A 13,203-nucleotide genomic window follows, 5' to 3' on the forward strand; every position below is an offset into this window, starting at 1 on the left:
TTGAAATAGTACTTAAAGTAGGAAAGGTCTATAGAAGCTGACAATATGTTGATCACGAGAAAAACACTTGTATATAAAAGATTTATGTAGAACTAAATTAGGAATTGTAGCAAAATCTATAATACTTCAGATGAAAAGGGCAGGACAATCAATTATGATCACAGGAAACAGCAAAAATATAACAGAGAATTTTAAATTTTGAACCATGAACAATGAATGAACTTCTTAACACACACATACATACACACACACATACAACACACACACACATATATAATAAATGGCATAATATCTAAATTCTTAAAGGAAAAGCTAGATAAGCTGTAGGAAGAAATAGTAAAATTATAATAGTAAGAGATCTTAATGTACTTCTCTCAGAGGTACACAAATTTCACCAAAAATAAGCAAGAAAGAAGTTGAAGAACTGAATAGAATTTTAGAAAAGTTAGATATAAAAAGACCTTTTAGCATTATTGAATGAGGATTGAAAGGAGTATTCTTATCCTCACCAGTGCATAATACTTTTACCCCCCAAAATCACATGTATTAGGGCATAAAAATTCAAAAATATTCAACACATGGTTTATTTTTCATAATGTAAGGAAATAATCTAAAACAAAGGCCCAGAAAGATGAAGCCAAGATGATGGAATTGTAGAACCAGTGTAAGAGCTTTCCTTGGGGTGGCTAGGTGGTGTAGTAGATAAAGCACCAGCCCTGGAGTCAGGAGTACGTGGGTTCAAATCCGGTCTTAGACACTTAATAATTACCTAGCTGTGTGGCCTTGGGCAAGCCACTTAACCCCATTTGCCTGGCAAAAACCTTAAAAAAAAAGAGCTTTCCTTGCATAAACTCCTCTAAATAGATCAAGAAAATGTACCAGACCAAATCCTGAGAAAAGTCATAGTAACTCATTTGATCAGCCCATTTAGGTACATAAAGACACATAGGGAGGTTTATAGACTCTGAGGTCAGGGTTAGGGCAAGAGCATACTATTACCAGAATTCTTTAGTGCCCAGGGAGAAATAGGGGCGCTATAGGGCAAGAAGAGGGAACAGATCATATTCTCTAGTTTTGCCAGATCATATTGGAACACTATGACAGAGATAGATTGGAGTTTTACCAGGAAGGATAATGTAAAATAAGAAATATATCAAATAGAATTGATCATATTAATAACAAAAACACAAAAATAATGTGATTAAATCAATAGATGAAGGACAAGTTCTTGAAAAAGTATATTACTTTAAAAAGTAAAAGAAAACAAAGGAATACATACATACATACATACACACACACACACACACACACATATATATATATATATATATATATATATGTATATTCCTTTCTTATCATGGTAAGTAGCATATTTAAAATCAAGAGTTGGCATTATATATAATGGAAAAAAACCAGAGTCCTTTCCAGTAAGATCAAACATAAAATAAAGATGCCTTTAAATATGGTCAGATATGCTAATGATAGCATTAATTTTAAAAAAGGTAATTAAAATAATGAATATAGTCAAAGATGCAACAAAAGTATAATTTTTTTGTACTTAAAAATTTTATTTATTTTGAGTTTTATGATTTTCCCCCTAATCTTATTTCCCTCCCCCACTCCCACAGAAGGCAATTTGCCAGTCTTTACATTGTTTCCATGTTATACATTAATCCAGATTGAATGTGATGAGAGAGAAATCATATCCTTAAGGAAGAAACATAAAGTATAAGAGATAGCAAGATCAGACAACAAGATATCGGTTTTTTTTCTAAATTAAAGTTAACAGTCCTTGGGCTTTGTTCAAACACCACAGTTCTTTCTCTGGATACAGATGGCATTCTCCATTGCAGACAGCCCAAAATTGTCCCTGATTGTTGCGCTGATAGAATGAGCGAGTCCATCAAGGTTTATCATCACCCCGATGTTCCTGTTAGGGTGCACAGTGTTTTTCTGGTTCTGTTAATCTCAAAAAGTATAATTTTTGATATGATAGCATATGAAGAAAATTTCAGGACCAAGTAGAATTCTTTAAATAAATAATGCAAGAGTTTTAAAAATGCTTTATAGAAGAAAAACAAGTGCTATAAAGGAGAGAATTAGAAAATGATCAGCAGCTTAACAGAAGAGTTATAATACTTATCCTAGTAACAAATTTCATACTCAAAATGAACTCAAAGTGGTTACTCAAGGAGACAAAACTCTTAGAAACAAACTTAAAAGAATGAGAAGACAGAAGAAAATATAAACTACCTCACCTCAAATATAACTGACCTAGAAAACAAAAAAAGAGATAATTTAGAAATCATAAGATTTTCTGAAATCTATTACAAAAAAGAAAATTGTCACAAAATATCAGATGGCAATGTGAAAATAAAAAGAATTTATGAATCACTTTCTTTTTTTAGAAAGATTTTATTTGAGTTTTACAATTTTACCCCCATTCTTGCTCCCCCCCCGAAGAAGGCATTCTCTTAGTCTTTACATTGTTTCCATAGTATACATTGATCTCAATTGAATGTGATAAGAGAAAAATTATATTTTGAATCACTTTCTGAAAGAAATCACCAAAAGAAAACTCCCAGGAATGTCATTGCCAAAATCCAGAACTTTCAGACAATAGAAAAAATGCTACAAGCAGACATAAAGAAAGAAAGAATTAAAAATCAAGGATTTGCAGCCTGGATTATACAGAATTTAACAGTTATTATTGTAAGCTATCATATTGGAGAAGATGCAAAGAGATATTCCTAAAGGAAAAAGATAAAGACCTACAAGTGGAATAACATGCCCAACAAAAAAATGAGTATAATCCTGCAAGGAAAAAATGGATCTTCAGTGAAATAATCTTTTTAAAAATCATAGCTGAAAATGAATTTTGAAGCAAAAATATAGGAATCAAAAGTGAAATAAAAATGAATAATTATAAAGGGACTTCATAAGGATGAACTATCTACTTTCTAATGGAAGGGAGCTATGTTAAAAAGGTTTATTTAGAATCTTAAAATCATAGGTCATAGAGGGAGATAACTGAACAGAAGACCAATACATAGTGTTTCTCTGATTAAAGATATTAGAAATAAAAAGATAATGGAAAGGAAATAGAGGAAAATAGGAAAAATAATGAGATAATTTTTCAATAAATAATCAGATTACATAGAAGGAGGTGAGGAGTGGGCAACACTTTGGCTTTTTCCCCCCTAAAGAAGTCAAAAGAGGGTAGAATATACACATAGAGTTAGGTGTAGCATTCTATTTAATTCAGTAGAGAAGCAGATCAGAATGGGAAAAGGGGGAAGGAAAATATAAGAAGGAGAAAAGATGTAGGAAGAAATTTGTCATAAGAAAAACAAAGTCCAAGTTTAGACAAAAGATAGGGAAGACAAAGTTAAAAAGGAAAAAATTAAGGATAATAACTTGATAAAAAGGGATTGAGGAGTATAAAGAAGAAAAACTTATGAGAATAAATGAAGGGAAATAAACAATTAACTCATAACTATGAATGTGAATGAAATGAACATACCCATAAAAGTAAAGAGTTTAGCAGAATGGATTAGAAAGCAAAACTACTTTTATTTATTTAGTTTTTGCATGGCAATGGGGTTAAGTGACTTAACCAAGGTCACACAGCTATTAATTATTAAACGTCTGAGACTGGATTTGAACTGAGGTCCTCCTAACTCCAGGGCAGGTGCTCTATTCACTGTGCTACTTAGCTGCCCAAGAAACACATTCAAATAAAATCCCACACAGAATTAAATGAAGCGATTAGAACAAAATTTTTTAAGTCTCAAAAAAAGATATTGCAATTAATATTTTATATAAGTAACAACAAAAAATTTAATTAAAAGAGAGATATTACATTTTACTGAAAAACAATATAGACAATGAATTGATGCATTGACTGTTACAGCTTCTAAATACTTAAAGAAAAGCTAAATGAATTATTAAGAGAAATAGATAATAAAACTATCAGTGAAAAAAACTTCAATTTACTCCCATCAATTCCAGATAAATATAAAATAGACAAAATATTAATAACCTGAACAGAATTTTAGAAAAATTAAATATGATAGATCTTTGGTGATTACTGGATGGAAATCAAAAGGAGTATGCATGGTACCTATAAAAGATTGATCATATTTAACAGCATAATGCAATGTATAAAAGCAGAAATGTTATAGACAGTCTTAACTAAGTCAACTGTAGACTAAATTCTAAATTAGAAAAACAATAGATAATTCCCATTAAAGAAAACATTGATATGAGACAATATTCCAAAGTTTTTGGAATGTAGCCAAATAAATCATTAGGGTAAAATTTATATCTTTAAACATGGTTATTAACAAAATGGAGAAAGAGTAAATTAATGAATTGGCTGGTTGTCATGTTTTGTTCTTGAAGAGAACCAAAATAATATTATTATGTTAGAGTTAAGTTATAATTTATCTAGTTGTGGTTGATCATGCCAATATGAGCTCAGAATGCTCTATCTCAGGTTTAGGTGCAAATTGGTCATGTGAAAAGTTGGGGTAGATACTCTAAATTTCTACATTTTGCATTTCATTTGAGCTATTTCAATTCTGCTTTGGTCATAGAGCATAGAACTTTTTCTGAGAAGGTATTCCATGCTTGGTGGTCCTGTGCCAATGTATGTATATATATATATATATATATATATATATATATATATATATATATATATATATATATATACACATATACATATAGATATAGATATAGATATAGATATAGATATAGATATAGATATATAGATATATATGCATTTGAACAATGTGGCCAGCCCATTGGAGTTAAACTCTCTGTAGTTAGATATTGAATGCTTTGCAGTTTATTTAGAGAAAAGACCTCAATGTCTGGTATCTTATCCTACCAGGTGATCTTCAGAATCAAATTGAAGTGATTCAATTTTCTGCCATGGCACTAGTAGACTGTCCAGATTTCATAGGCATACAACAATGAGGCCAACACATGGCTCTGTAGACATTGTTTGATAGTCAGTCTAATACTTCTTCTCTCCCACACGTTCCTTCATAGGCTCCCAAACACTGAACTAGCTCTGGCAATGCATTCATCATCCTCATTATCAATGTGTACCTCTCTGGAAAGTTTACTGACAGGTAAGTGAACTCACCCACAATATTCAAAACTTCTTTATTTGTTTTATTCAATGGTTCCTCATATGGATGATGTAGTGTTGGCTAATGGAACACCTGTGTCTTCTTGGTGCTAATTGGTAGGCTAAAATTAGTTCAAGCAGCAGAGAATGGGGCCATACTTTGTTGTATCTCAGCTTCAGAGGCTGCTCTGCATGCACAAACATCTGCAAACTAAAAACCATGCACTACCATCCTTCTACTTTAATCTGGGCTTAGAACCTTTTCATGTTGAAGAATTTACTATCAATGCAGTAGCTGACCTTGATACCAATGTTCCTTCTCACTGAAGGCATTTGACAACATGACTGAAAAGTGCTTAGGAACAAGGACACAGCCTTGTACACCATTAGTGATTGAGAAGGAACAAGAGTAATATCCATTATTCAAAACATGGGCAAACTTGCTATAATATAGAAGAATTTCTCTGGGCAAACAAATTTGGACATTAAGCCTTCACAACTGACAGTTTCAAAGGTCCTAGTCAGATCTACAAACCTGTACAAACTTCTGTTTTGCTCCTGGTATTTCTCTTATAGTTATCAGGCTACAAACACCATATTAACCATTTCTCAGTCCTCTCTGAAGCCACACTGATTCTCAGGTAGATGACTATCTTCCAGGTGAAAGATCAGCCTATTAAAGAGGAATCTGGCAAGAATTTTGCCAGTAATGATCCTGTGATTTTTAAAAGACAATCTATTCCATTTACCTTTATAGAGATGGACAACAGAGGTGTCTTTAAACTCCCGTGGAATAACCTCCTCTTGCCATATAATGTGGAAAAACTTCAGTCAACTTTTACTTGAGCAATGGACCTCCCCATTTGGTAAATCTTAGCAAGAATAAAATCAATACCAGGTGCTTTGCCATGTGACATTCAAAACCTTTTCTTGTTAGAATTTCAGCTAGGAAAGGATTGACTTCAACTTAAATGATCAATGGCTTTAGCATTGATAGTCTATTGAGAACCATAGAGTTAAAACAGAAAAAAGAAAACTACATATCTAATGAACAGATGAAAATAATTTAAATAACATACTAGCAAAGACTCTGAAGCAGCATATCACAAAGATTATATACTATGACCAAGTTAGATTTATATTAAGAATGGGGGTGGTGGCTAGGTCCCTTGGGGGGCAGCTAGGTGGTGCAGTGGATAGAGCACTGGCCCTGGAGTCAGGAGTACCTGAGTTCCAATCTGGTTTCAGACATTTAATAATTACCTATCTGTGTGGTCTTGGGCAAGCCACTTAACCACATTGCCTTGCAAAAACCTAAAAATATGAATAGAGGATTTTTAAGTATTAGAAAAATAATAAACTTAATTAACTATATTAACAACAAAACAAAAAACATGTGATTATGTCACTAGGTACTGTTAAAAAAAAACTTTTTAACAAAATACAACCCCCATTTCGGTTTTTTAAGAAAACCTAGAAAACACAATTAATATATATTTTCTTATCATGATAAACTTTATAAATTATGTTTGTTTTTATATTTATATATATATATTTATACACACACATATATAAAATGGAGATAAACTAGAATTTTTCCAATAAATTCAGGAATAAAACAAGTATATCCACTTCTACTTAATAAATTTCTAAAAATGTTGACTGGCAAGAAATATGACAGAAAAAAGAAATTAAAGAAATAAACAGAAGTAAAGAACAACTAAAATGATTACTTTTTTGCAACTGATTGGATGTGCATTTTATAAATTCTTAAATTCATATAAATAACTTCAGCTAAGTTGTGGGTTATAAAATAAATCTACACAAATCATCATCATTCCCACAATAATACCTACTAACCAGTAGAAGGAGATCAAAAGACAAATTCCATTTAAAATTATTTTAGAATATAAAAATTACTTCAGAGTCTACCTTTCAAGATACACACAAAATCTAGGTAGAAGCAACTACAAACTATTATAGAAATAAGGACATATTTAAATAATTAGAGAAAATATTAATTGCTCATGAGTAGAATAAGCCTATATGATAAAAATGACAATACTATCCAAATTAATTTGCTTTTCAATGGTAGTAGGCCAGCCAAACTATAAAAGAAAATACAGTAGGCCTAGAACTATTGACCATCACACACAAAAATGAGAATGAATTCTCTATAGATTTATGTCTATCTTCATAAAGATAGAAAAAGATATCCATATCTATCTTTATCCATAATTATAGAAGTGAAAGAAATAATAATAATAAAATAGAAATAATAAAAGAAATAAAATAATGGAGGTGTGGGCTTATTAGGGAATCTGGGTGCTTTCCAACTCACAGTATTTTTCCTATTCTTCATCTTAATTCTGGTTCTAGGTGTAGGTCTCAAAATTATATAGGAGCAAATTGATTATAAATTCCTTACTTAATACTTTTCTATCCATGGTTCTCTAAACCAGCAAATGCAACAGCTGATAAAACATAACTAAGCCCAGTTTCCTGATTTTGTCCAGTAGTTTGGGAAAATGTTTACAGACATCCTGGCACTATTACTACATGTATCCTTTTTTTCTCCAAAGTCTGAGATTGTCCCACGTCATTTCTGACCTGGGTTGATCCCAACTATTTGGTTCTTTCTTTTTATTTTTTTTTAACTTTTTACCATGTCTACATTCAAAAGTATGTTTTGCTTTTAACCATTGCCTCCATTAATTTGCCTGCTTTTAAAAATTATTCCTGTACCTTTTCCCTTAATCTTTTCATTTTCTACTTCCTTGTTACATACGAGAGATTATTATTCCCATTTGAGTGTTTGCACACACACATACACACACACACACAACACACACTCACTCACGCACATACACACATTTCCCTCTTTGAACAAATTCTGAGAGGTTCAAGCAATGTCCTTTAACCCTCCCTCCCCATTTTCTCTCTTTTATAGAAGATCATTCCCCCCATTCTTCATGTCCCCTTCTCTTTCTTCCCTCTTTCTTACTCCTTCAGTTTTTTTGAGATCATTCCAAGAAAATCAACTACCCATGTCTTCTCTCTAAGTATATTCCTGACTGTCTTAATAATGATAAAGTTCTTAGGAGTCATTTTTCCAAATAGAAATGTAAACATTTCAACCTTATTGAGTTCCTTATGATTTCTCTTTCATGTTTACATTTGTATGCTTCTACTGAGTTATGTTTGAACATCAACTTTTCTATTACTCTCTGGCTTTCACATTGGAATACTTGAAATTCCTCTATTTTATTAAATGTCTATTTTGCCCCTGAAGGATAATGTTTAGTTTTGTTGGATAGGTTATTCTAGATTATAATCAGTGGTAGGATCCAGTTGGTTTGCACTGGTTTGGCATAACCAATATCTAATTTAATGTTGAGTTTGGCAAATCAGTTGGTAAAATGGCACTTGTAATTAGTGATCTCTCTAAGGTGGGCACCTGGGCAGTTGCTTAATGTGGAAATCACAAATTTACATTCCTTACTCTTTTTAAACCTTGATCTACCCAACAGTGTTTTCCAAGTTCCCATAATAATGTTCTTTCCAGCCATAGGTGAAAAAAATTGATGGAACTATGCAAGTAATATTTATTTATTCATTTATTAAAACTTATTGTAACTTTGATGAAATACTACATTTAATTTTCTCATTTTTGTTACTTAAGTAAGCATATATATAATGAAAAGAGAAAAAGTGCCAAACAGTCAGGAGGTGACAAGTTGTCATTTGTTTCTGCTTTGTGTTATGCCCCAAATTCTTCCCAAGATATTATGAGTATGCTGGTGTTCCCTGAACAGTGAAATCATTAAAAAGTTGGGAAACAATGGTCCAATAGAAATATAGGTCTCAAGGGTTATCTTATCATCCATTTTGGAAGCCATGGAAGTAGAAGAAAAAAAACTTAGAATGAGTTTTGGTTCTGCACATGTTCCAACAATGGCTGCTGTGGTCATGTGGTTGTTTTTGTTCCATAACGATATGTCTGCTTACTGTAAGTAATATAGCATTATCTAGTTTTGTGTGCCGCTTTTATTGTTATTTGAGTATTAAATGCATGAAAAGTACCTTTCGGTATATCTTTTAATACATTTAAAATGGTCATTAGGAGCAGAGACCTGTTGTTAACTTATTTGAATCCTATCACTGGTTATAATCCTAGCTCTTTGGTGTTTTGGACTATTGTATTCCAAGTTTTCCACTCTTTTTATGTAGAAGCTGCTAAATTTGTGAGATCCTGACCATGGCTCCACAAAATCTGAATGATTGGTGGACACCTGTGCATTACAGAATTTTGCTCCCTAGCTTGCTTCTGAATGAAGACTCTTCCTTTCCTGCTCAGTCTAATAGATTTCAGTTGACCAGCAAGATGGTTATGGAAAAACTAAGTCCCCTGCTGGTTAGGCAGGAATTTGTGAGACAATATTATATTCTGCTGAACTAGGAATTAGACATGTAGAATGTGTTTTATGGAAATAACTCATCTTATGTCCATCAAGGTTTGAATTCTAAAGGAAAACCAAGTGATACTATCTATAGACAAAAAGAAATTCATTGGAAAGTGGTATTCCAAAACTTTACAAATTATCACACTAAGATTCATCACATGGATGCTCATGGAATTCTCAAAGATGGTGTTGTAGTCTATATGATAGGACTCTGTCCAATACTTACAAAACATTTTAGCGATATATGCATAGTCATTTGTATTTGCACCAGAGGATTCTGTTGCTAAAAATATTCTATGTTCATAATGACATCTTCCTATACCAAGAAGAGGTTTTTGATGGGTTTGTCACTGAACTTCAAGAAGAATTGAGGAAGTAGTCAAATAACAAGAGGAAAGACAGTAGACTTCTGTGGTAGTTTGGGAAGACTGGAACTTTTTATGACTAGGCCAGCAGCAATGACCTGGAAGAGCAACTAGAGAAGATTATTGCGGAGCTGGAGTCAAAATCAAAACTGAAATCCAAGTAAGAAAATGTACCTCGGGGCAGCTAGGTGGCTCAGTAGATAAAGCACCAGCCCTGGAGTCAGGAGTACCTGGGTTCAAATCAGGTCTCAGACATTTCATAATGACCTAGCTGTTTGGCCTTGGGTAAGCCAGTTAACCCCAATTGCCTTGCAAAAAAAAAAAAAAAACCCTAAAAAAAAAAAGAAAATGAACCTGAAATTCATGAAGAAAAGTCTAAATCAGCTTCAGAAGAGCTTGTTTCTGAGGAAAGTCAAAGAGCTCACCAGTTAGAATTTTCCATCTAATGAAGCTGTTTTAGTGTCTGGAACACCACCTCAGATTGTTAAAGAACCACTTCACAGATTCACCCAGAATCAAAACTGAAATCTCAGACACTACCAGAGGTCCCAGAGGGATCAGAGAGTGAGAGAAAATGAACTAATTTCCTATCCCAAAGGAGACTCAGACCAATTAGTGAAGGTGATGAAAGGGTGTTATGGATACAAGGAGAATTTTGAGATGTTCAGATAGTCACCAGCTTTTTGTGGAAATCTTTCACATGATTTAGACAAAGCAGAACTAAAAGATTTCATCCCATGTTTCTGGGTTTCCTTAAAAAGTTACGGGAATGTTGTGTAACTTCAAATTAATAGAGGTGGGAAGCTACCCAGTTTTGTTTTTGTGGTGTTTGATGACCTAGAGTCAGTTCAGAACATCCTTGGCAGTAGTCCCATCATGTTCAGAGGTAAGGTATATTCAAATATTGAGGAAAAGAAGACACAAGCTGCCAGAAAAAGTGATCAATGAGATGACAAAATATATGGATCAGGACATCCATACAGTGGACTTAGTGGAGGAGTGAAAGAGCCTCCCCGTGGAGAAATGTCCTACAAATCAGGATTTGGGAACCAGACTAGGAGATTGGTCAAAGTCAATGAATTTGGTGTATAAATCTTCACTTAATGAGATCCAAATGGTTACAGGATTTGGACATAAAAAACAATACTATAAGAAAATTAGAAGATCAAGGACTAGTTTACCTGAGAGATCTATGGAAAGGGAAGCAGTTTATGACTAAGGAAGAGATGGAGAACTTCACTAAAAACAAACTAGATGATTTTGATTACATTAAATTAAAAACTCTTTTGCACAGGCAAAATCACTGTAACCAAGATCAAAAGAAATGTAGTAAACTGGGAAACAACTGTTACAACTAATGTTTCTGACAAAGGACTCATTTCTAAAATATACAGAGAACTGAGTCCTATTTTTTTAAAAGCCATTCCCCAACTGACAAATGGTCAAATGATATGCAAAGACATTTTACAGATGAGGAGATCAAGGCAATCCATAGTCATATGAAAAATTGCTCCATATTATTACTTATTGGAGAAATGCAAATTAAAACTTCTCTGAGGTACCACCTCATACCTCTCAGACTGGCCAAAATGACCAGAAAGGATAATGATCATTGTTGGAAGGGTTGTGGGAAATCTGGGACACTATTATATTGTTGGTGGAGCTGTGAACTCATCCACCCTTTCTGGAGAAATTTGGAACTATGCCCAAAGGGCAACAAAAATGTGCATACCCTTAGATCCAGCAATACCACTACTGGGCCTATACCCTGAAGAGATGATGAAAAAGGGTAAAAATATCACCTGTACAAAAATATTCATAGCAGCCCTGTTTGTGGTGGCAAAATATTAGAAATCAAGTAAATGTCCTTCAATTGGGGAATGGCTTAGCAAACTGTGGTAAAGGTATGCCATGGAACACTATTGTTCTATTAGAAACCAAGAGGAATGGAAATTCAGGGAAGCCTGGAGAGATTTGCATGAACTGATGTTGAGTGAGATGAGCAGAACCAGAAAAACACTGTACACCCTAACAGCAACATAGGGGCAATGATCAACCTTGATGGACTCACTCATTCCATCAGTGCAATAAATCAGGGACAATTTGGGGCTCTCTGCAATGAAGAATGCCATCTGTATCCAGAGAAACAACTGTGGAGTTGGACCAAGCACTATTACCCTAAATTTAGGAAAAACAACTGATATCTTATTGTCTGATCTTGCTATCTCTTATCCTTTATGTTTCTTCCTTAAGGATATGATTTCTCTCTCATCACACTCAATTTGGATCAATGTACACCATGGCTATGGGGGGTGGGGGGAGGGAAGTAAGATTAGGGGAAAAATTGTAAAACTCAAAATAAATATTTTCTTCTAAAAAAAGAAAAGAAAAAATACATAAAAAATAAATCTTCACTTAATGGCACAAATTTTTACTCTCACTGCATTCAGCTTTGGGTATCTTGAATAATGACCCTGACCTGTTATATGTTTGATATCATTTTTGGCTCTTTCTCGATTGCATTAATGATTCTTTTTTGGTATGTTCTGTTTTCCTTCCTGTTCCCTAAGTCCTTGTTCCCAATTCCAGTTTTGTGGAACAATGTTTAAGAAAAATTAATTTTAAAAGTAGAAAAAACCCTGAAATTTCTTTCTCACCTCAAATATATGAATGAGATTTCTTCCTTCCTTTCACATCCTTCCTTTCTTCTTTTCATCTTTCTTTTGAATGAGATTTCTTCCTTCGTTCTTTTCCCTCCCTCCATTCCTTCCTTCCTTCCTTCCTTCCTTCCTTCCTTCCTTCCTTCCTTCCTTCCTTCCTTCCTTCCTTCCTTCCTTCCTTCCTTCCTTCTTTCCTTCCTTCCTTCCTTCCTGGTTTTATCTCAAAGGACTATATCTTCTGCTTATAATTGAAATTGGAATCATCTTCTTTTTCCTTTTTAATATGTTCCAAGAACATGTAAGAAACCCAGGATTTTGGCTAACATTTTGAGGGCAGAACAAATCCCCAGTTGTTCATTAAAGACCAGGACTACTCACTGGTTTGGAGTTGTTGACGCTGGAAAAATCAAGAGTCACAATTTTCTCTGAGGCATAGAATAAAGAGTATTCTTAAATTTTTTTTTGCTTTTGATGTATAATTACAGAAAAATGAATTCTAAACTACTGTTTTTACTACTTGGAAAATTGGATTGTGGGATAAAATTTTAAAGTCTCTAAATTTGTGGGAATTTTTT

General features: G+C 33.4%; 1 protein-coding gene and 1 pseudogene across 2 annotated transcripts in view; one reads left to right on the top strand and one right to left on the bottom strand.

Moving 5' to 3' along the window:
* The window catches only part of AKR1D1 (aldo-keto reductase family 1 member D1), a 78,380-nt gene that overhangs the window by 38,046 nt on the left and 27,131 nt on the right, over positions 1-13,203 (bottom strand). The gene's annotated exons all lie outside the window — the stretch shown is intronic.
* On the top strand, positions 9,525-11,068 carry LOC141492889 (ras GTPase-activating protein-binding protein 1-like; annotated as a pseudogene).

This window comes from Macrotis lagotis, chromosome 7 (assembly GCF_037893015.1).
Source record: "Macrotis lagotis isolate mMagLag1 chromosome 7, bilby.v1.9.chrom.fasta, whole genome shotgun sequence".
Classification (NCBI taxonomy): Eukaryota; Metazoa; Chordata; class Mammalia; order Peramelemorphia; family Peramelidae; genus Macrotis; species Macrotis lagotis.